Source organism: Paramisgurnus dabryanus, chromosome 3 (genome assembly GCF_030506205.2).
Source record: "Paramisgurnus dabryanus chromosome 3, PD_genome_1.1, whole genome shotgun sequence".
Taxonomy (NCBI): Eukaryota; Metazoa; Chordata; class Actinopteri; order Cypriniformes; family Cobitidae; genus Paramisgurnus; species Paramisgurnus dabryanus.
This window is the reverse complement of record NC_133339.1, coordinates 9607830-9633737: the sequence shown is the minus strand read 5'-3', so window position 1 is coordinate 9633737 and position 25908 is coordinate 9607830.

The following is a 25908-nucleotide window of genomic DNA, read 5'->3' as shown; positions in this document are numbered from 1 at the left end:
AAAATAAAATAGATATAGTACAGTAAATTCACAAAATAGTTTTTCATATAAACATAAACATCTAGAGAAGTACTTTCAACTCACTGAAACGCAGTGGTTTCTCGAGACCCAATGCTCGGCACATTTTGTATGATTCTCTCATCTGACACAATCAGTTCAGTTCATACAAATCTCTACTGATGATTAAAGTAGATTTGTTTAAAATAGAAGACTTTTGTATATGTGCAGAGCAGTGGGCCTCCAGGAATAATTTTGAGAACCACTGATCTAGGGGACAGTTAACGTAACACCCGTTGTTCTAGATGCAAATATTTCCGGAATGATGAGCCAAAAATCCTCACAGACACTTGAGAACATAAGACAAAAAAGCCCATCAGTTTAGTTGTAATCGCTGGACTCGTACATGGTTAATGCTGGCTGGCTGTTGGTCGGCATGTTTTCTAAGATATGTAATTATCCTAATAGACCCTTATAAGAATCTGAAAGCAGATGTTATGTGCAAAATAGTAGGTGAGACAAATATTTATGTGTCGTATACATATGCTATAGTCATCGTTCTTTGTTTAGGTTATTGCGCCACCTAGTGGACAATCTCTGCTATTTTTTGCATGTGAACTCAGTCTAGGTCTATACATATGTGTACCAAGTTTCGTGTTGATATCTCATTACTATCATAAATGATAGCCATTTAAGTATTTGTGGCACCGCCTCTTCGTACTTTTGACCGTGGTGTTGCGACGACGAGTGCAAAGTTAAACTTTTTTTGATAATTATTGATATTCAATGTCTAAGGAATATTCCAGCACTGGATTGGTTCAGATTGGTAAAAAAACCTAGGACTAGTTCGCAAAAGTAGGTTTAAAAGAAAATGATGAATATCTAACAAACGATTCTACTGAGACAGTTGCTTCTTGAGGGAAAGTTGTTCATTGTAAGTACCTCTATTAAATGATATGAGGATCTTGTGGATATCTAAAACACTACATAATACACAATAATTTAAACACTAAAAAAACGTGATAGCGCCCCCCGGAGGCCGAATTTTTTCTTACTCTGCACAGACCTTCATGGCCAAGAGACAAACAGGCCCACCGCGTTTCGTTTCGATCGGCCTTCGTTAACCCTGTCTAATAGCTGCTTTTTCTTGATTGGCCGATGGCGGCCATGTTTCTTGAGCCATGCAAAATTCCTTTTAGACATTAATAGTACCCTAGACCAAGAGCAACCGTGCCAAATTTCAAGTTGATCGGTCCCACACTTTTGTAGCTACAGCCCTTCAAAGGTTGAGGTGGTGTTATAACGCCAACTAGTGGTCAAGCGGCGCAATTATTTGAACGTGAGCCCAGAATAGTCCCTTGTATATATACACCAAATTTGGTGTCGATACCTCTTTCTAATCCCAAGTTATAGCCATTTAAGACCTAGAGGCTCCGCCCATAGGGGGCGTTTGGGCGTGGCTTTACGACGGTGAGTGGAAAGTTCAACTTTTTTTTGATAACTTTTGATATTTACGCTCCAAGGAATATTACAGCACTGGAATGGTTCCGATCGGTCGAAAAACCTAGGACTAGTTCGTTTTTATTTTTTTCGACAAAATCGAAAATAGCGAAAAAAAATTCTAGGCGCAAATAAAATCGGAGATATACGTTTTGTTCGTCTTGACGCAAGGATTCCAGTGATATAAGACACTTGACATTTGGACAAGATTTCTGGGAGTTATGAGCATAAACGTGATTTCCGTCGTTATAGCGCCACCTATAGGCCAATCGGGTTGATACTCTGTCAACCTCTCCCCAAATTGGGTCCTACCATTTGGCCAAGTTTCAAGTCTCTAGGCCTTACGGTTTGGTCTGCACGTTCTGTTTTACGGCAGAATAATAATAATAAAAATCTTAACAATTACAATAGGGTTTCAGCGCTTCGCGCTTGAACCCCTAATAATAAAACAGACAAATACAATAGGTTTTCAGCACTTCGTGCTCGAAACCCTAATTAAAGCTGCAAGCAGCATTTACCGGGTTTCGAGCATTAAAGCACATCAGAGACGTCAGACGTCGTCGACCAGGCTGATACACCACATCGCATCCAGAAAAACGAAAGAGATGGTCAGAAACGGTTCATACAGACTATGTATGCTTACACACAGGTGCACCTATAAGACAAACATGTAATGTCCTTAATGTTAAGTCATTCCGATAATTTGTTAACGAGAAAAAGTTTTTCAGATTTATACCGTAACATACAATTCAGAAATGGCCGTGTTTAGTTGAACTACAAGGCCATTGAGTCGTGGTATGGTGCAATGGTGTAAACAGACTGCAGACGTGCACATAAGGCACACACACAGCAACGCAACAAACCGCAAGGACCTACAGTGGACAGCAAACACAGCTGGAAAGATAATGCTTGACTTATTTAATGTCCTCCTTGAATGTGTTCTGATAACTCCAGGACTAAGCATAAGGCAAAACCTGGCATGTTTGGTATCGTTGGACTCTGCAACAATTCAGGACTCCTGTGAAAAAAGTCCCATGAAAATACGGTAACTGCAGCCAAAGTTCTAGGCGTGTAAAATATGCGTCCGACCACTAGGTGGCGGTGCAACAAAACTGCAGGCTCCCTCAGGCCCTGACTGCCATCAGAATTACCAAGTACCGTGTCATTACGCATACGTTTGGCGAAGATACAACCTTAAATACATTAGTTATCAGCAAAAAACGGCTCTCATTCAGTGAAATCTCTCCGCTCTCTACTCACTTTTAAGTGAAAATAACAAATAACCACAGGATGGCGCTATGACAAAATTGTGCATGCAACGTCAGGTCATGACTTTGTTACATCTAGCTAGTATCATGGCTGCACACTTTAGTTTAGTAAAAAACAGTTGTAAGACCATTGGGCTCGATCAACGTCAAAGGTTTTGTTCAATTATGAGGCCAACTAGTGGTGCAGGCATACCATTTTTTTTGTATTGCCCCAGACTCTTCTCAAACATCAGCGTATCAAATCTGGTGAAAAAAGTCATTTCGTTGCAGAGGTATAACCATTTATGTGTAAAAAACGACACATTTTGAGGTAATTTTTCGTTTTTTGTAATTTTCGGCCATTTCTGATGGAAATTTTAACATAATGCCAATAGACTTTTTTGTTCAGAAGGTAATGCAATGTTCTTCCTATGGTCGTTTCGAGTCGATCAGAATAACCCTCGCGGAGTTATTCGCGCGTGTTTTTTAAGCGCTATTTTCCTGTGCAGAACTAACTGTAAGGCGAAACCTGGCATGCTTGGTATCGTTGGACTCGGCCACAATTCAAGATGCTAAAAAAACAACTCCCATGAAAATCTCTTGACCACAGATAAAGTTATAGGCGTAAAAGTTGTAACCATTGCATAATCACAGTATTTAGTGCCATTTTCCCCGTTATAGCGCCATCTAGTGTCCGATCGGCGAGCTTTTTATATCACGACCTTAGACCGATGGCCTACACATATTATTCAAGCCCCATGATGATATCTCAAACCCCTCTCAAGTTATGGCCGTTTAAATGTTGTAAGCTCCGCCCAGTTCGGTTTTTGGCCACTCCTTGCGTGTTTGAATACAAATTTCAACTTTTTTTTGATAATTATTCATATTCACACTCCACAGAGTCAATTAGCCTTGGTTAGGTTCAGATCGGACGAAAAACCTAGGACTAGCTCGCAAAAGTAGGTTTGAACGTTATCGCCAATAACTAACGAACCGTTTGATTGACAGCAATGCTTCAAAAGGCAAAGTTTTTCGTCATGAGCCGATCTATCAAATGATGTCATGTTTGTGTGTGTATGTCAAACGTCACGTGATACAGGCACCGAAATACGGTATTACGCCCCCTAGTGGCCAAATGACACTGTAATTCTTACAGGCCTTCAAGAGCAGTACACGAACAAGCACAGTGAGTGTCGTTCCGATCGACCTTCGTTAACCCTGTCAAATCAGCCCTCACACTTCATTGGCCGATGACGGCCATGTTTTTGCAGATACGCCAATGTCCTTCTAGACCCTCATGGTACATTGCACAAAGACACACCATACCAAATATGAAGTGTATCGGGCTTACGGTTGTGTAGTGATAGCCATTTTCGACCTCAAGCTTATTATAGCGCCACCTAGTGGCCAAAATCCGCGTATTTTTTCCTGTGACCCCGGAGTGAGCTGATACACATGTGTACCAAACCGTGTTAAGATATCTCTAACCGTTCACGAGTTATAGCCATTTTCCTGGAGATAGTCTACTTCCGGTATTGAATTTTGGCGCCCCTTAGTGACACTGAAGCGAAATTACACATTCTGTTCGATAATTATTTACCTACTCACTCCACAGATTTCTCCTGCGTTGGAACGATTCCGATCGGGCGAAAAACCTAGGACTAGTTCATTTTGGCTTGAAATGCATATTATGCAAATTAGCGAAAAAATTTGCATACCGGAAATGAAATCGGAGATATACATTTTTTAAGTTTGGAGCCAGGGATTACAATGATACCAAACACTTGAGTGTAGGATGTCCGGTTTAGGAGTTATGAGCCCCAACGCGTCGGGCATTGCTATAGCGCCACCTATGGGCCGATTTGGCTGATTCACTGTATCTGAGTAGCCTGCTAATATACAACCAGTTGACCAAGTGGCAAGTTTCTACGACTTACGGTTTGTGCTGGGCGACGCGTTTTATGGCGGAAAAATAATAATAATAATAATAATAATAATAATAATAAAACAGACAAATACAATAGGTTTTCAGCACTTCGTGCTCGAAACCCTAAATATAGCTGCAAGCAGCAATTGCCCGGTTTCGAGCTTTAAGGCAACGTCAAAAACCTCACACGTCGCTTACCAGGCGGAGCAGTTACACCCGAACACAGCCACAATGAATGATAGACCACCTCGCTCCAGAAAAATGAAAGAGATAGTCAAAAAAAGATCATAAAGACTATGTATGCTTACACACAGGTGCACCTATAAGACAAACATGTGATGTCCTTAATGTGACGTTATGAGGATAATTTGTTAACTAGAATTAGTTGTTCAGATTTATAACGTAACATACAATTCAGAAATGGCCGTGTTTAGTTGAACTACAAGGCCATTGAGTCGCGGTATGGTGCAATGGTGCAAACAGACTGCACACGTGTACATAAGACACAAACACCCAGCGCAGCAGACCGCAAGGACCTACAGTGAACAGCAACCCCAGGACTAAGCATTAGGCAAAACTGGGCATGTTTGGTATCGTTGGACTCTACAACAATTCAGGACTCCTATGAAAAAAGTCCCATGAAAATACGGTGACTGCAGCCAAAGTTGTAGGCGTGTAAAATATGCTTCCGAAATTGCATGCTCCCTCAGGTCCTGACTGCCATCAGAATTACTAAGTACCATGTCATTACGCATACGTTTGGTGAAGATACAACCTTAAATACATTAGTTATCAGCAAAAAACGGCTCTCATTCAGTGAAATCTCTCCATATAACCATTTATGTGTAAAAAACGACAAATTTTGAGGTAATTTTTCGTTTTTTGTAATTTTCGGCCATTTCTGATGGAAATTTTAACATAACGCCAATAGACTTTTTTGTTCAGAAGGTAATGCAATGTTCTTGCTATGGTCGTTTCGAGTCGATCGGAATAACCCTCGCGGAGTTATTCGTGCGTGTTTTTTAAGCGCTATTTTCCTGTGCAGAACTAACTGTAAGGCGAAATCTGGCATGCTTGGTATCGTAGGACTCGGAAACAATTCAAGATGCTAAAAAAGCAACTCCCATGAAAATCTCTTGACCACAGATAAAGTTATAGGCGTGAAAGTTGCAACCATTGCATAATCACAGTATTTAGTGCTATTTTCCCCGTTATAGCGCCATCTAGTGTCCAATCGGCGAGCTTTTTATATCACGACCTTAGACCGATGGCCTACACATATGATTCAAGCCCCATGATGATATCTCAAACGCCTCTCGAGTTATGGCCGTTTAAATGTTTTAAGCTCCGCCCAGTTCGGTTTTTGGCCACTCCTTGCGTGTTTGAATACAAATTTCAACTTTTTTTCGATAATTATTCATATTCCCACTCCACAGAATCAATCAGCTTTCGTTAGGTTCAGATCGGATGAAAAACCTAGGACTAGTTCGCAAAAGTAGGTTTGAACGTTATCGCCAATAACTAACGAACCGTTTGATTGACAGCAACGCTTCAAGAGGCAAAGTTTTTCGTCATGAACCGATCTATCATATGATGTCATGTTTGTGTGTGTATGTCAAACGTCACGTGATACAGGCACCGAAATACGGTATTACGCCCCCTAGTGGCGAAATGACACCATAATTCTTACAGACCTTCTGGAGCAGTACACGAACAACCACAGTGAATGTCGTTCCGATCGACCTTCGTTAACCCTGTCAAATCAGCCCTCACACTTCATTGGCCGATGACGGCCATGTTTTTGCAGATACGCCAATGTCCTTCTAGACCCTCATGGTACATTGCACAAAGACACACCATACCAAATATGAAGTGTATCGGGCTTACGGTTGTGTAGTGATAGTCATTTTCGACCTCAAGCTTATTATAGCGCCACCTAGTGGCCAAAATCCGCGTATTTTTTCCTGTGACCCGGGAGTGAGCTGATACACATGTGTACCAAACCGCGTTAAGATATCTCTAACCGTTCACGAGTTATAGCCATTTCCCTGGAGATAGTCTACTTCCGGTATTGAATTTTGGCGCCCCTTAGTGACACTGAAGCGAAATTACACATTCTGTTCGATAATTATTTACCTACTCACTCCACAGATTTCTCCTGCGTTGGAACGATTCCGATCGGGCGAAAAACCTAGGACTAGTTCATTTTGGCTTGAAATGCATATTATGCAAATTAGAGAAAAAATTTGCATACCGGAAATGAAATCGGAGATATACATTTTTTAAGTTTTGAGCCAGGGATTACAATGATACCAAACACTTGAGTGTAGGATGTCCGGTTTAGGAGATATGAGCCCCAACGCGTCGGGCATTGCTATAGCGCCACCTATGGGCCGATTTGGCTGATTCACTGTATCTGAGTAGCCTGCTAATATACAACCAGTTGACCAAGTGGCAAGTTTCTACGACTTACGGTTTGTGCTGGGCGACGCGTTTTATGGCGGAAAAATAATAATAATAATAATAAATATAGCTGCAAGCAGCGATTAGCGGGGTTCAAGCGATCTGGGACCTTAAAGGGGTCATAGCGTGAAAATCTGACTTTTTCCAAGTGTAAGTGCTATAATTGGGTCCCCAGTGCTTATATCAACCTAGAAAACATGAAAAAGATAAAAAATAAAATAATCGAGAGCACAATTGAATTTCAATTACAACAAACCACCATCATTGTGATCAGTGTTTGCATTTCATCCACTCATTTGCATTTTAAAGGAAACACCCAAAAACTGCACAATTTTGCTCAGGCCTACAAAGTGTCAATTTTAACATGCTATAATAAATGATCTGTGGAGTATTTTGAGATAACACTTCACATACACACTCTGGGTACACAAACAATTTATTTTACATCTTTAAAAAATCTCATTATATGAACCTTTAAGACCTTTAAGGGCATGCCTGTTTAGATTTGCTGCATTGTTATCAAATATACTTAGAATATGAAATACTAACATGTTACCAATTAGGTAAATTTTCTGAAGAGAAAATTATGTGGTGCATGCTGTTGCAAGATTTGTCACACAAAATGTTTCAAAAATTGTTAACATGAGACAAAACAGCCCACCACAATTTCTCTACGATGTTCTGATATAGAGATATAGGTCTCATATGGCTAATCTATAACACAGCAATGATGAAGAATAAGCTAAAACACATACATGCATTTACACACAGAAGCAGAAATGGCAGGGTTAGGAAATAAGACTTTGAAATAAATGACCAATCTCCATATGCTTGGTGTCCTTTAAGAGTTCATCAACCTATTTAAATGTTTATCCTATGTTCGAATGTCACATGACTGTTAAAACGGATACCGTCAGAATGATTGACGAAATGTTATTTTAACATAATAATACTGACTTCATAAAGTTAAATCATGCATCCATTGATGAAACCTGTGAACACAATTTCATTGAGTATACATTTTAAATAATAAATAATAGTTTTAGCCAGCAGATGGCAGAAGATGACCTTCTGCCATCTGTTGGCTAAAATTATTGTTTTCCTTTTACAATTAATTTAACATAAAATTAGTATTGAATATTTAAAAGTAAATAAAGGTAGACACATTTTTAACTCAAATCCTGATAAGCATGCTCTTAAGTATATTAATGAGGGTCTGTGTTTCACACAGAGAGTATATATTTTTCATATAATCCTTTTATTGTGTTATTGTAAGAGAATACTAATTTATGGATTTGGAAACAATAAAGCAAAGTTACATATTTTAATAGAAACATTTTTAGGCTCTGTCATGTTAAATTGTCAAATAGTGGTATAGCTCTGCAATTATTTTCATGTGATTTTAGGCTGGGCCAATAAATAACTGATCCAGATATGTTTTCAATATCAAATTATGTCAATAACAAATGTCATGTTATTTAGTAGATTTGCAGCAGATTTGCTGGTGAGCATTTGTCTGTGTTACTTTCATAAAGTGCTGCTTTTTAGTCGGGTTCTAGCAGGTCATTTATGTGAATAATAACCAATTGCATTATCACATGAAGTTTTTGGTGCAATATTTGAAAAATAACATATAAAAATGTAACAACTTTGTATTATACATCATGTCAGGACACGTTTATGTCATGGAAGGTAGAATAGAATCCTAATGCTACTGATGTAAATAAATGGAGATAATGAAAAACTTTAATCCATATCTTTATGAGTTCCTTTAAACACACATGCTGCAATTCAGTCGTACAAATGGCACCTACACCAATGTGTGACATCACATGAAATCTATGCTTACAAAAGCAGGTATTCAAATTCATTACATTTTGTATTTGATATACCTTTACACACAGAGGACAGAAAAATGTACTGCGCTGATTTTATTGTTGTTGACTGAAAAAATTCTAGTAGTTTTGAAAAGTTGTTTTTGTAATTCAAAGCTAAACAACTAAAGGAATAAGACGTACAATTGGTGATAACAATTTGGCATTCATATTTGCTCACAGACTACAGGAAATTGTATTGCATTGGCTTTAGTGGTGTTGAGTGAAAAACCAAGTATTAGTTCACAAAATAGTTTTTTCATATAAACATAAACATATAGAGCAGTGGTTCTCTACTCCGTTTCTGGAGAACCACTGCTCTGCACATTTTGTATGTTTCTCTCATCTGACACAATCAGTTTAGTTAATAGAGATCTCTACTATTGTGCTGATTATGTGAAGCAGGTGTGTTGAGAACCACTGATCTAGAGAACTGTTTACTTTGCACACATTGTGTTAGATGCAAAGATTTTCAGAAAGATGAACTAAAAATCCTCACAGACACTTGGAAACATAAGACCAACAGTCCCATGAGTTTAGTTGTAATCACACACCATTAGGCTTGACTCGTACATGGTTAATACTGGTTGGCTGTTGAGTGGCATGTTTTCAAAGATAAATAATTATCCTCATAGACCATTATAAGAACCTGAAAGTAGATGTAATGTGCAAAATAACAAGTAGGTCAGACAAATATTTATGTGTCATATACATATGCTATAGTTATGGTTATTTGTTCTTAAGTTATAGCGCCACCTAATGGACAATCTCTGCAATTTTTTGCATGTGACCTCAGCTTGGGTCTATACATATGTGTACCAAGTTTCATGTTGATATCTCATTCCTATCATAAATTATAGCAATTTAAGTATTTGTGGCCCCGCCTCTTCGTACTTTTGACCGTAGTGTTGCGACGACGAGTGCAAAGTTCAACTTTTTTTTGATAATTATTGATATTCAGTGTCTAAGGAATATTCCAGCACTGGATTGGTTCAGATCGGTCAAAAAACCTAGGACTAGTTCGCAAAAGTAGGTTTAAGAGAAAATTATGAATATCTAACAAACGATTCGACTGAGACAAGTGCTTCTTGAGGAAAAGTTGTTCATTAAATGTAGCTCTATTAAATGATATAAAGATCTTGTTGATATCTGAAACACTGCATAATACACAATCACTTAAACATTGAAAAAACGTGATAGCGCCTCCCGGAGGCCGAATTTTTTCTTACTCTGCACAGACCTTCATGGCCAAGAGACAAACAGGTCCACCACGTTTCGTTTCGATCGGCCTCCGTTAACCCTGCCCAATAGCTGCTTTTTCTTGATTGGCCGATGGCGGCCATGTTTTTTGAGCTACGCGAAATTCCTTTCCCACACAGATAGTACCCTAGACCAAGAGCACCCGTGCCAAATCTCAAGTTGATCGGTCCCATATTTCTCTAGTTACAGCTCTTCAAAGTTGAAGTAGTGTTATAGCGCCAACTAGTGGTCAAGCGATGCAATTTTTTGCACGTGACCCCAGAATAGTCCGCTGTATATGTGTACCAAATTTGGTTTCGATACCTCTTTCCAATCCCAAGTTACAGCCATTGAAGTCCAAGAGGCTCCGCCCATTGGGGGCGTTTGGGCGTGGCTTGACGACGACGAGTCTAAAGTTCAACTTTTTTTTGATAACTTTTCATATTCACACTCCAAGGAATATTACAGCACTGGAACGGTTCCGATCGGACAAAAAACCTAGGACTAGTTCGTTTTTATTTTTTTCGACAAAATCGAAAATAGCGAAAAAAAATTCATGACGGAAATGAAATCGGAGATATACGTTTTGTTCGTCTTGACGCAAGGAATCCAGGGATATAAGACACTTGACATTTGGACAAGAATTCTGGGAGTTATGAGCATCAACGCGTTTGTTATCGCTATAGCGCCACCTATAGGCCAATCGGGTTGAAACTCTATCAACCTCTCCCCAAATTGGGTCCTACCATTTGGCCAAGTCTCAAGTCTCTAGGCCTTACGGTTTGGTCTGCACGATCCGTTTTACGGCAGAAGAAAAATAATAAAAAGAATAAAAATCCATACAAATACAATAGGGTTTCAGCCCTTCGGGCTTGAACCCCGAAATATAGCTGCTAGCAGCGATTATCGGGGTTCAAGCCATTTAGATCACAAGACGTTTAAGGACATGGCCATATAGATATTCTGCATTGTATATTGTACACACACACGTTTACCTGAGAAAGGAGAAACAAGACTGTTAAAGAACAAGACTTAATATTGACATGGTTATACACTCATTTGGTATGTAGTTTTTTTTATAAAAAACAAAAAATATATAATTCTTACTGCAAATGTCGTGTAAGTGCCTCCAAAATTATGTTCACGTTTCACAGCTATCATAAAATGACATGAGTGTTAAAACTGATAACTCAGAACAGTTGAAGTGGTAGTCTTTCACTAAATGTGATTTTAATATTATAACAGTAAAATCATGAAGTTAAAGGTGCAGTGTGTACATTTTAGCGGCACCTAGTGGTGAGGTCACGAATTGCAACCAATGGCTTAGTCCACCGCTCACCCCTCGCTTTTGAAACACATAGAGAAGCTACAGTAGCCGCCACCAGACAAACATGTCATCGTCGGAGACAACTTAGTAAAAAAATTTGCCCGTTAAGGGCTTCTGTAGAAAAATGGCGGCACAAAATGGTGACTTCTATGTAAGGGGACCCTCAGTGTATGTAGATAAAAAGGTCTCGTTCTAAGGTAATAAACACATACCGGTTCATTATGAAAGGTCTTTATACACCCCTGATAATATAGTTTTGTATATAATTTTGCATTTTCGTCGAGAGATCCTTCTAAAAATGACACACTGCACCTTTAAATGTGTACAGAGTTCTATTAATAGTAGACTTAGTTAAAGAGTAATCATCTTCTGGGTTTTCTGTGAGTGCAAATGTCAGCCAGTGATTGATCCTCTACAGCCATCTAGTGGACATAACGGAAAATTGCACCTAACAATCACAATAAGGAATTTGAGTATATTGCCAGATCTCAATAATACTTGTATGCTTTGTCATAAGCTTTAGGGGCCGTTCGTCAGGGCCGTTTTCAAAATGACTGTGTGATAGCTATACTTCTGCAAAGTTGTTTTTGTATTTGTATTATACAGTGTAGAGAAAATTGTACTGCACTGGCTTTACTGTTGTTGAGTGTAAGAACTGAAACAATTTATTAAAACAAAACCAGATACGTTATCTGAATGGTGGATGGTGTTATTAAATTGTGTCAATAACAAATATCATTTCATTTAGCAGATTCATGTTCATGTCCTTTAATCGAGTACCATGAAGGCTTTCTGTTTTAGTTACGTAAATAAAGTGAGGTATGCAAGTTATTAAACCGTATATATCTTTATGGACAAAAGGAACATACACAAACATGCTCTGCACATTTTGTATGTTTCTCTCATCTGAAACAGTCATTTTAATTCATAGAGATCTGGGTCTTACTAAATGGTTGCTTGTTTAAATCTTTTAGACTATTTTTTAAACAAAAGTAATTGTTCTTATAGAACATATATATTCTTTGACATAGATATGATGTGCAAACATACAAGTTTTTCAGATGACAGCCTCTGTCATATTATAGTAGGCCTAAAAATAGTACTAAAGCTGTACATTTTTTATATTTAACAACTGGCTATGTCCATACATAACTGATCCAGATGTGTTGTTTATATCAAATGGAGTTAATAACAAATATGATGTCATTAAGCAAATGTCAGTCAGATTTGCTATTAAGCACTTATTTGTAAATAGAAAATAGATTAGAATACTAACTTTAAAATCTAGATTAAAAATACATCTGTTTAACTCTGCATTTACTGAATGAGCACTGTGCTGCTTTACACTGACTGCACCTTTAACTCAAGCCAAACTCCTGTTTTATTCTGTTTAACATTTTAAACTGTTTTTATTAAAATCACATTCATTTTCTTTAATTGTTATTCAAAATTCTCATGTATCTTTTTTATTGTGATTTTATTGTGTATCTATTATTTTTAAATTTTCTTTTTTCTCTTTTATATATTGTTTTCTCATTTCTATGTAAAGCACTTTGAATGACCTCTGTGTATGAAATGTGCTATACAAATAAACTTGCCTTGCCTTGCCTTGCCTTGTGTTCACACACGTGCTGTGCTAGAGTAAGTTTTCAGTAAATATTTATATTTAAAATAACCAAGTGTATCATAACATTACAATTTCATTGCAATAATTCTATAAACAATTATTGAAAACTTTATAAGACACAGCATGACGTGTTTATGTTATGGAAAATAGATTAGAATACTAAAGCTACTGATAACCAAATATTTATTCTCTTTATGTGTGATTATTAGTTATTATTTCTAATGTTGGCCTATTATTGTTCTTTAAGGATCCACATATTTACAGCAATCTTTTTCATACCTTTAAGGCCAGTTCACACTGGTCAGACAACTACCAACTCCAACAGACACCAACAGACACCAACAGACAACCACATTCTAAAGTCTCATTTACTTTGATCCAACAACTTCCAACAGGGGTTTCACACTGGTCAGACAGACTCCAGACTCCAACAGACGCGTCTGTTGGAGTCTGTCTGACCAGTGTGAAGTGGCCTTTAGGATTTGAAGAATTCTAAGACAACATTTGAAGCTTTATAACTTCATAGGGTTGCTTCCCACAGGTTTAAATTGATGCATGACTAGCCATTAGTTATGTAAAAACATTTAGGTACTTTTTACAAACAAACCTTATGAAAAACATTACTGGTGTACATCTTAAGACAAAACTATGGCCCAGATATATTTAAAGGTAGGCCAGTGTAAGCTATTTTCAAGTAAGATAACTAAAACTTAAGCCTTAATTTTAGTCTGTAACTACACTTAAACCAATGGTCAGTAACATGAATCTCTAAGACTAGTATTCAAAGTTAGTCATACATTTTTGTCTTCATGATTGAACATAACTGCTTTAAGTATCATGTGAAAAAATATTTAAATTATTTTAATTATATTTAAATCCAAATAGTAAGACTGATTAGCCCTAACTAACTACTAGTTCTTCAGACTAGTCCTTAAAACACAGTCTTTACTTAATGGCTACTGTATGTTTATTCAACCAGCCCTAGTCTTGGAAAGACATATATTGTCTGATCTTAATAAAACTGTTAATATTTTGTCATAAGCTTCACATTACTAGTTAATTAGTTAGATATACTTAGTCTGGCCCATTTTGAAAATGTCACATTTCAAAATGCTTGAATTGATTACCTCAAGTCTTTTAGTTTTAATGAGGTAAATGACTGCAAATCATTAAATCTTATAATAATTTCCATGCAGATGCAAACCCATGGACAAAAGGAACATAACAGCAGCTACAAATGAAATAAAGAATACAGGTTACAAATGGTGCCCACCTCACTATGTGACATCACATCAAATCCAGTAATACAACGGCAAAAGTTTATTTTATGTTTCATATTGATATTTGCCCAGATAGTACAGCAAATTCATAAAATTGTTTTTCATATAAACATAAACATCTAGAGCAGTACTTTCAACTCAGTGAACCGCAGTGGTTTCTCAAGACCCAATGCTCGGCACATTTTGTATGTTTCTCTCATCTGACACAATCAGTTCAGTTCATACAAATCTCTACTGATGATTAAAGTAGATTTGTTTAAAGGTGACATAGAATGATTGAACGGGGTATTTATCCTTGTTCTGTGATGTGACATGTAGACAAAAAAAGTTTTGTTTGGGTCTGTAATGCCTTAGAAGCTTCCTAAAATCCTCTCTCAGATAGCTCTATTAGGGTGGGGGATTTTAAACAAGTGGTTTTGCACCTATTTGGCTCCCCCTACTGGCTTAACTTGCAATCTCATTACTGATTGGCTGACTTTGCTGCCACTCAAAAAATGTAGCCAATTATTTTAAAGTGGATGGGCAGTGAGATGCCTGTGATGTCATAAGCATCAGTTTTTCAGATTGGGCCGTTTTCTGGCTGACATTTCTAAAAGAGGAATTTCTATGAGACTGAGATGTTTAGCATGTTTAGCACTTTTTGTATGTTTGTGAATGTGGGTAGACTACCATTATTCAACAAAGACAAGGTAAAAATGTTTTTTCATTCTCTGTCCCCTTTAAAATAGAAGACTTTCGTATATGTGCAGAGCAGTGGGCCTCCAGGAATAATTTTGAGAACCATTGATCTAGGGCACAGTTAACGTAACTCCCGTTGTTCTAGATGCAAATATTTCTGGAATGATGAGCCAAAAATCATCAAAGACACTTGAGAACATAAGACAAACAGGCCCATCAGTTTAGTTGTAATGGCACACCATTACGCTGGACTCGTACATGGTTAATGCTGGCTGGCTGTTGGTCGTCATGTTTTCTAAGATATGTAATTATCCTAAAAGACCCTTATAAGAATCTTAAAGCAGATGTTATGTGCAAAATAAAAAGTAGGTCAGACAAATATTTATGTGTTGTATACATATGCTATAGTTATCGTTATTTTTTCTTAGGTTATAGCGCCACCTAGTGGACAATCTCTGCAATTTTTTGCATGTGACCTTGGCCTGGGTCTATACATATGTGTACCAAGTTTCGTGTTGATATCTCATTCCTATCATAAATGATAGCCATTGTAGTATTTGTGGCACCGCCTCTTCGTACTTTTGACCGTGGTGTTGCGACAATGAGTGCAAAGTTCAACTTTTTTTTGATAGTTATTGATAATCAGTGTCTAAGGACTATTCCAGCACTGGATCGGTTCAGATCGGTCAAAAAACCTAGGACTAGTTCGCAAAAGTAGGTTTCAAAGAAAATGATGAATATCTAACAAACGATTCGACTGAGACAAGTGCTGCTTGAGGAAAAGTTGTTCATTTTAAGTACCTCTATTAAATGATATGAGGATCTTGTTGATATCTGAAACACTGCATAATACACAATCACTTAAACACTGAAAAAACGTGATAGCGCCCTCCGGAGTCCGAATTTTTTCTTACTCTGCACAGACCTTCATGGCCAAGAGACAAACAGGCCCACCGCGTTTCATTTCGATCGGCCTCCGTTAACCCTGTCTAATAGCTGCTTTTTATTGATTGGCCGATGGCGGCCATGTTTTTTGAGTTACGCAAAATTCCTTTTAAACATAGATAGTACCCCAGACCAGGAGCACACCTGTCAAATGTCAAGTTGATCGGTCCCATATTTCCGTAGTTACAGCCCTTCAAAGTTGAGGTGGTGTTATAGTGACAACTAGTGGTCAAGCGGCGCAATTTTTTGCACCTGACCTCAGAATAGTCCCCTGTATATGTGTACCAAATTTGGTGTCGATACCTCCTTCCCTTCCTAAGTTATAGCCATTTAAGATCAAGAGGCTCCGCTCATTGGGGGCGTTTGGGCGTGGCTTGACGACGGCGAGTCGAAAGTTAAACTTTTTTTTGATAACTTTTGATATTCACACTCCAAGGAATATTACGGCACTGGAACGGTTCCGATCGGACGAAAAACCTAGGACGAGTTCGTTTTTATTTTTTTTGACAAAATCGAAAATAGCGAAAAAATTTTCATGACGGAAATGAAATCGGAGATATACGTTTTGTTCGCCTTGACGCAAGGAATCCAGGGATATAAGACACTTGACATTTGGATAAGATTTGTGGAAGTTATGACCATCAACGCGTTTGTTATCGCTATAGCGCCACCTATGGGCCAATCGGGTTGATACTCTATCAACCTCTCCCCAAATTGGGTCCTACCATTTGGCCAAGTTTCAAGTCTCTAGGCCTTACGGTTTGGTCTGCACGTTCCGTTTTACGGCAGAATAATAATAACTAATAATAATAATAATAATAAAAACCTTGGCAATTACAATAGGGTTTCAGCACTTCGTGCTTGAACCCCTAAATATAGCTGCAAGCAGCGATTACCGGGGTTCAAGCGATTTGGGACATTAAGACCTTTAAGGGCATGGCTGTGTAGATTTGCTGCATTGTACAAAATAAATGATGAAAAATAAGATACCAGACACACGTGTTCAAAGTTATCAGCAAAAAAGTGCTATCGTTCAGTGAAATGTCTCCCTCTCTTCTCACGGAACATTGACAAATAGAACACTGAAGGAAATGTTTGTGGTGCTTGCATTGGCAAAACTCGGGTCACAAAATGTTAAAATAGTGTTTGTGAGTCAAAAGAGCTGAACCCCATGTCTCTACGATGTTCTGATACAGAGATACAGCTCTTGCTAAATGGTTGCTAGGGTATTCTCATTGGTTGCTAGGGAGTGACTTGCAATCCACCAATGATTATACTCAAAGTCATGAAAGGAATAATCCATGATGACTCATGATTTTAAATGTAAGGTTACGGTATTTTTAAGTGAAAATAACAAATTACCACTAGTTGGCGCTATGAAAAAGTCGTGCATGGAATCTCAGGTCATGACTGTGTTACATCTAGCTAGTATAATGGCTATACACTTTAGTTTAGTGAAAAAACAGTTGTATGACCATTGGGCTTGCTCAATGTCAAAGGTTTTGTTCAATTATGAGGCCAACTAGTGGTGCAGGCATACCATTTTTTTTGTATTGGCTCAGACTGTGCTCAGACATCAGCGTATCAAATCTGGTGAAAAAATATCATTCTGTTGCGGAGTTATAACCATTTATGTGTAAAAAACACAAAATTTTGAGGTAACTTTTCGTTTTTTGCAATTTTCGGCCATTTCTGATGGAAATTTTAACATAACGCCAATAGAACTTTTTGTTCAGAAGGTAATACAATGTTCTTCCTATGGTCGTTTCGAGTCGATCGGAATAACCCTCGCGGAGTTATTCGCACGTGTTTTTTAAGCGCTAATTTCCTGTGCAGAACCAACCGTAAAGCAAAACCTGGCATGCTTGGTATCGTTGGACTCGGCAACAATTCAGGACTCCAAGGAAAAAAGTCGAATGAAAATACGTTAAACTCAGCCTAAGTTATAAGCATTATTTGATTCGTATGACCACTAGGTGGCGCTGTGACGAAACGATGCATGAAACCTCAGGCCTTGACTCTCATCACAAGTACCAAGTGTCGTGTTGATACTTCATTCTCTGTCCCCAGTTATAGCCAATAATGTTCTAGTGCCTGCCCACAATTCAGACGTTTGGGCGTGGCATGTTGACCGTGAGTCGAAAGTTCAACTTTTTTTTAATAATTATTGATATTCAAACTCCAAGGAACATTTTAGCACTGGAATGATTCCGATCGGGCGAAAAACCAAGGACTAGTTCGTTTTTATTTTTTTCAACAAAATCGAAAATAGCGGAAAATTTTTCATGGCGGAAATAAAATCGGAGATATACATTTTGTTCGTCTTGATGCAAGGAATCCAGGGATATGAGACACTTGACATTTGGACAAGAAATGTGGGAGGTATGAGCCTAAACGCGTTTGCCATCGCTGTAGCGCCCCCCATAGGCCGATTGGGTTCATGCTCTGTCAACTTCGCGCACGAATGAGACCTATCATTTGGCCAAGTCTCAAGTCTCTAGGCCTTACGGTTTGGTCTGCACGATCCGTTTCACGGCAGAAGAAAAATAATAAAAAGAATAAAAATCAGTACAAATACAATAGGGTTTCAGCCCTTCGGGCTTGAACCCCTAATTAAAGCTGCAAGCAGCATTTACCGGGTTTCGAGCATTAAAGCACATCAGAGACGTCAGACGTCGTCGACCAGGCTGATACACCACATCGCATCCAGAAAAACGAAAGAGATGGTCAGAAACGGTTCCTAAAGACTATGTATGCTTACACACAGGTGCACCTATAGGACAAATAGGTCACATCCTTAATGTTAAGTCATTCAGATAATTTGTTAACGAGAATAAGTTTTTCAGATTTATACCGTAACACACAATTCAGAAATGGCCGTGTTTAGTTGAACTACAAGGTCATTGAGTCGTGGTATGGTGCAATGGTGTAAACAGACTGCAGACGTGCACATAAGGCACACACACAGCAACGCAACAAACCGCAAGGACCTACAGTGGACAGCAAACACAGCTGGAAAGATAATGCTTGACTTATTTAATGTCCTCCTTGATTGTGTTCTGATAACTCCAGGACTAAGCATAAGGCAAAACCTGGCATGTTTGGTATCGTTGGACTCTGCAACAATTCAGGACTCCTGTGAAAAAGTCCCATGAAAATACGGTAACTGCAGCCAAAGTTCTAGGCGTGTAAAATATGCGTCCGACCACTAGGTGGCGGTGCAACGAAACTGCAGGCTCCCTCAGGCCCTGACTGCCATCAGAATTACCAAGTATCGTGTCATTACGCATACGTTTGGCGAAGATACAACCTTAAATACATTAGTTATCAGCAAAAAACGGCTCTCATTCAGTGAAATCTCTCCGCTCTCTACTCACTTTTAAGTGAAAATAACAAATAACCACAGGATGGCGCTATGACAAAATTGTGCATGCAACGTCAGGTCATGACTTTGTTACATCTAGCTAGTATCATGGCTGCACACTTTAGTTTAGTAAAAAACAGTTGTAAGACCATTGGGCTCGATCAACGTCAAAGGTTTTGTTCAATTATGAGGCCAACTAGTGGTGCAGGCATACCATTTTTTTTGTATTGCCCCAGACTCTTCTCAAACATCAGCGTATCAAATCTGGTGAAAAAAGTCATTTCGTTGCGGAGGTATAACCATTTATGTGTAAAAAACGACAAATTTTGAGGTAATTTTTCGTTTTGTGTAATTTTCGGCCATTTCTGATGGAAATTTTAACATAATGCCAATAGACTTTTTTGTTCAGAAGGTAATGCAATGTTCTTCCTATGGTCGTTTCGAGTCGATCAGAATAACCCTCGCGGAGTTATTCACGCGTGTTTTTTAAGCGCTATTTTGCTGTGCAGAACTAACTGTAAGGCGAAACCTGGCATGCTTGGTATCGTTGGACTCGGCAACAATTCAGGATGCTAAAAAAACAACTCCCATGAAAATCTCTTGACCACAGATAAAGTTATAGGCGTGAAAGTTGCAACCATTGCATAATCACAGTATTTAGTGCTATTTTCCCCGTTATAGCGCCATCTAGTGTCCAATCGGCGAGCTTTTTATATCACGACCTTAGACCGATGGCCTACACATATGATTCAAGCCCCATGATGATATCTCAAACGCCTCTCGAGTTATGGCCGTTTAAATGTTTTAAGCTCCGCCCAGTTCGGTTTTTGGCCACTCCTTGCGTGTTTGAATACAAATTTCAACTTTTTTTCGATAATTATTCATATTCCCACTCCACAGAATCAATCAGCTTTCGTTAGGTTCAGATCGGATGAAAAACCTAGGACTAGTTCGCAAAAGTAGGTTTGAACGTTATCGCCAATAACTAACGAACCGTTTGATTGACAGCAACGCTTCAAGAGGCAAAGTTTTTCGTCATGAACCGATCTATCATATGATGTCATGTTTGTGTATGTATGTCAAACGTCACGTGATACAGGCACCGAAATACGGTATTACGCCCCCTAGTGGCCAAATGACACCATAATTCTTACAGACCTTCTGGAGTAGTACACGAACAAGCACAGTGAGTGTCGTTCCGATCGACCTTCGTTAACCCTGTCAAATCAGCCCTCACACTTCATTGGCCGATGACGGCCATGTTTTTGCAGATACGCCAATGTCCTTCTAGACCCTCATGGTACATTGCACAAAGACACACCATACCAAATATGAAGTGTATCGGGCTTACGGTTGTGTAGTGATAGCCATTTTCGACCTCAAGCTTATTATAGCGCCACCTAGTGGCCAAAATCCGCGTATTTTTTCCTGTGACCCCGGAGTGAGCTGATACACATGTGTACCAAACCGCGTTAAGATATCTCTAACCGTTCACGAGTTATAGCCATTTTCCTGGAGATAGTCTACTTCCGGTATTGAATTTTGGCGCCCCTTAGTGACACTGAAGCGAAATTACACATTCTGTTCGATAATTATTTACCTACTCACTCCACAGATTTCTCCTGCGTTGGAACGATTCCGATCGGGCGAAAAACCTAGGACTAGTTCATTTTGGCTTGAAATGCATATTATGCAAATTAGCGAAAAAATTTGCATACCGGAAATGAAATCGGAGATATACATTTTTTAAGTTTGGAGCCAGGGATTACAATGATACTAAACACTTGAGTGTAGGATGTCCGGTTTAAGAGTTATGAGCCCCAACGCGTCGGGCATTGCTATAGCGCCACCTATGGGCCGATTTGGCTGATTCACTGTATCTGAGTAGCCTGCTAATATACAACCAGTTGACCAAGTGGCAAGTTTCTACGACTTACGGTTTGTGCTGGGCGACGCGTTTTATGGCGGAAAAATAATAATAATAATAAATATAGCTGCAAGCAGCAATTGCCGGGTTTCGAGCATTAAGGCACGTCAAAAACGTCAGACGTCGATTACCAGGCTGAGGAGTTGCACCCGAATACAGACACAATGAATGATAGAAGAGATGGTCAAAAACGGATCATACAGACTATTTATGCTTACACACATGTGCACCTATAAGACAAACATGTAATGTCCTTAATGTGAAGTTATAAGGATAATTTGTTAACGAGAATAAGTTATTCAGATTTATACGGAAACATACAATTCAGAAATGGCTGTGTTTAGTTTAACTAAAAGGCCATTGAGTCGTGGTATGGTCATCAATGGTTCAAACAGACTGCGGACGTGCATATACGACACAAACAGCAGCGCAGCAGACCGCAAAGACTTACAGTGGACAGCACATCAAAGATGTCAGACGTCGTCGACCAGGCTGATCCAGCATCCACAAAAACGAAAGAGATGGTCAGAAACAGTTCATACAGACTATGTATGCTTAAACACACGTGCACCTATAGGACAAACATGTCACGTGCTTAATGTGAAGTCATTCGCTTGGGTTCAAGCGATTTGGGATCTTATGACCTTTAAGGGCATGCCTGAGTAGATTTGCTGCATTGTACAAAATAAATGATGAAAAGTAAGCTACCAGACACACTTGTTCATAGTTGTCGTCATAGCCGAACCCCATGTCTCTAAGATGTTCTGATACTGAGATACAGCTCTTGCTAAATGGTTGCTAGGGTATTCTCATTGGTTGCTAGGGAGTGAACTGCAATCCACCAATGATTATACTCAAAGCCATGAAAGGCACAATCTATGATGACTCATGATTTTAGATGTAAGGTTGCAGTATTTTTAAGTGAAAATAACAAATAACCACTAGGTGGCGCTATGTCAAACTCGTGCATGTAACCTCGGGTCATGACTGTGTTACATGTAGCTAGTATCACGGCTATTCACTTTAGTTTAGTGAAGAAACAATTGTATGACCATTAGGCTTACTCAATGTCAAAGGTTTTGTTCAATTATGAGGCCAACTACTGGTGTAGGCAAACAATTTTCTTTGTATTGCCTCAGACTCTGCTGAGACATCAGCATATCAAATCTGGTAGAAAAATGTCATTTCATAGCGGAGTTATAACCATTTATGTGTAGAAAACACAAAAAATGAATGTAATTTTTCGTTTTTTGCAATTTTCGGCCATTTCTGATGGAAATTTTCACATAACGCCAATAGAGTTTTTTGTTCAGAAGGTAAAGTTAATTTCTTCCTATGGTGTTTTCGAGTCGATCGGAATAACGCTCTCGGAGTTATTTACGCATGTTTTGTAAGCACAGTTTTTGCAGTGCAGAACTAACCGTAAGGCAAAACCTGGTATGTTTGGTATCGTAGGACTTGGAAACAATTCAGGATGATAAAAAAAACAACTCCCATGAAAATCTCTTGACCACAGATAAAATTATAGGCGTGAAAGTTGTAACCATTGCATAATCACAGTATTTAGTGCCATTTTCCCAGTTATAGCGCCATCTAGTGTCCGATCGGCGAGCTTTTTATATCACGGCCTAAGACCGATGACCTACAAATATGATTCAAGCCCCGTGATGATATCTCAAACGACTCTCGAGTTATGGCCGTTTTAATGTTTTAAGCTCCGCCCAGTTTGGTTTTTGGCCACTCCTTGCGTGATTGAATGTAAATTTCAATTTTTTTTTGATAATTATTTATAGTCACACTCCACAGAATCAATCAGCCTTGGTTAGGTTCAGATCGGGCGAAAAACCAAGGACTAGTTCGCAAAAGTAGGTTTGAACGTTATCGCGAATAACTCACAAACCGTTTGATTGACAGCAACGCTTCCAGAGGCAAAGTTTTTTGTCATGAGCCGATCTATCATATGATGTCATGTTTGTTTGTGTACGTCAAACGTCACGTGATACAGGCACCGAAATACGGTATTACGCCCCCTAGTGGCCAAATGACACCAAAATTCTTACAGGCCTTCAGGAGCAGTACACGAAGAAGCACAGTGCGTTTCGTTCCGATCGACCTTTGTTAACCCTGTCAAATCAGTCCTCAACCTTCATTGGCCGACGACGGCCATGTTTTTGAAGATACGCCAATGTCCTTCTAGACCCTTATGGTACATTGCACAAAGACATACAATACAAAATATTAAGTGTATCGGGCTAACGGTTGTGTAGTAATAGCCATTCCCGATCTCAAGCCTGTTACAGCGCCACCTAGTGGCCAAAATCCGCATCTTTTTTACTGTGATCCCGGAGTGAGCTGGTACATATGTGTACCAAACCTCGTTAAGATATCTCAAACCGTTCACGAGTTATAGCCATTTCAGTGACGATAGGCTACTTCCTGTATGGAGTTTTGGTGCCCCCTAGTGACCCTGAAGCGGAATTTCAAATTCTGTTCGATAATTATTTACCTACTCACTCCACAGATTTCTCCTGCATTGGAACGATTCCGATCGGGCGAAAAACCTAGGACTAGTTCATTTTGGCTAGAAATGCATATTATGCAAATTAGCGAAAAAATTTGCATACCGGAAATGAAATCGGAGATATACATTTTTTAAGTTTGGAGCCAGGGATTACAATGATACCAAACACTTGAGTGTATGATGTCCGGTTTAGGAGTTATGAGCCCAAACGCGTCGGGCATTGCTATAGCGCCACCTATGGGCCGATTTGGCTGATTCACTGTATCTGAGTAGCCTGCTAATATACAACCAGATGACCAAGTGGCAAGTTTCTACGACTTACGGTTTGGGCTGGGCAATGCGTTTTAGCGTGGAAAAATAATAAATAATAATAATAATAAAACAGACAAATACAATAGGTTTTCAGCACTTCGTGCTCGAAACCCTAATAAATATAGCTGCAAGCAGCGATCAGCGGGGTTCAAGCGATCTGGGACCTTAAAGGGGTCATAGCGTGAAAATCTGACTTTTTCCAAGTGTAAGTGCTATAATTGGGTCCCCAGTGCTTATATCAACCTAGAAAACATGAAAAAGATAAAAAATAAAATAATCGAGAGCACAATTGAATTTCAATTACAACAAACCACCATCATTGTGATCAGTGTTTGCATTTCATCCACTCATTTGCATTTTAAAGGAAACACCCAAAAACTGCACAATTTTGCTCAGGCCTACAAAGTGTCAATTTTAACATGCTATAATAAATGATCTGTGGAGTATTTTGAGATAACACTTCACATACACACTCTGGGTACACAAACAATTTATTTTACATCTTTAAAAAATCTCATTATATGACCCTTTAAGACCTTTAAGGGCATGCCTGTTTAGATTTGCTGCATTGTTATCAAATATACTTAGAATATGAAATACTAACATGTTACCAATTAGGTAAATTTTCTGAAGAGAAAATTATGTGGTGCATGCTGTTGCAAGATTTGTCACACAAAATGTTTCAAAAATTGTTAACATGAGACAAAACAGCCCACCACAATTTCTCTACGATGTTCTGATATAGAGATATAGGTCTCACATGGCTAATCTATAACACAGCAATGATGAAGAATAAGCTAAAACACATACATGCATTTACACACAGAAGCAGAAATGGCAGGGTTAGGAAATAAGACTTTGAAATAAATGACCAATCTCCATATGCTTGGTGTCCTTTAAGAGTTCATCAACCTATTTAAATGTTTATCCTATGTTCGAATGTCACCTGACTGTTAAAACGGATACCGTCAGAATGATTGACGAAATGTTATTTTAACATAATAATACTGACTTCATAAAGTTAAATCATGCATCCATTGATGAAACCTGTGAACACAATTTCATTGAGTATACATTTTAAATAATAAATAATAATTTTAGCCAGCAGATGGCAGAAGATGACCTTCTGCCATCTGTTGGCTAAAATTATTGTTTTCCTTTTACAATTAATTTAACATAAAATTAGTATTGAATATTTAAAAGTAAATAAAGGTAGACACATTTTTAACTCAAATCCTGATAAGCATGCTCTTAAGTATATTAATGAGGGTCTGTGTTTCACACAGAGAGTATATATTTTTCATATAATCCTTTTATTGTGTTATTGTAAGAGAATACTAATTTATGGATTTGGAAACAATAAAGCAAAGTTACATATTTTAATAGAAACATTTTTAGGCTCTGTCATGTTAAATTGTCAAATAGTGGTATAGCTCTGCAATTATTTTCATGTGATTTTAGGCTGGGCCAATAAATAACTGATCCAGATATGTTTTCAATATCAAATTATGTCAATAACAAATGTCATGTTATTTAGTAGATTTGCAGCAGATTTGCTGGTGAGCATTTGTCTGTGTTACTTTCATAAAGTGCTGCTTTTTAGTTGGGTTCTAGCAGGTCATTTATGTGAATAATAACCAATTGCATTATCACATGAAGTTTTTGGTGCAATATTTGAAA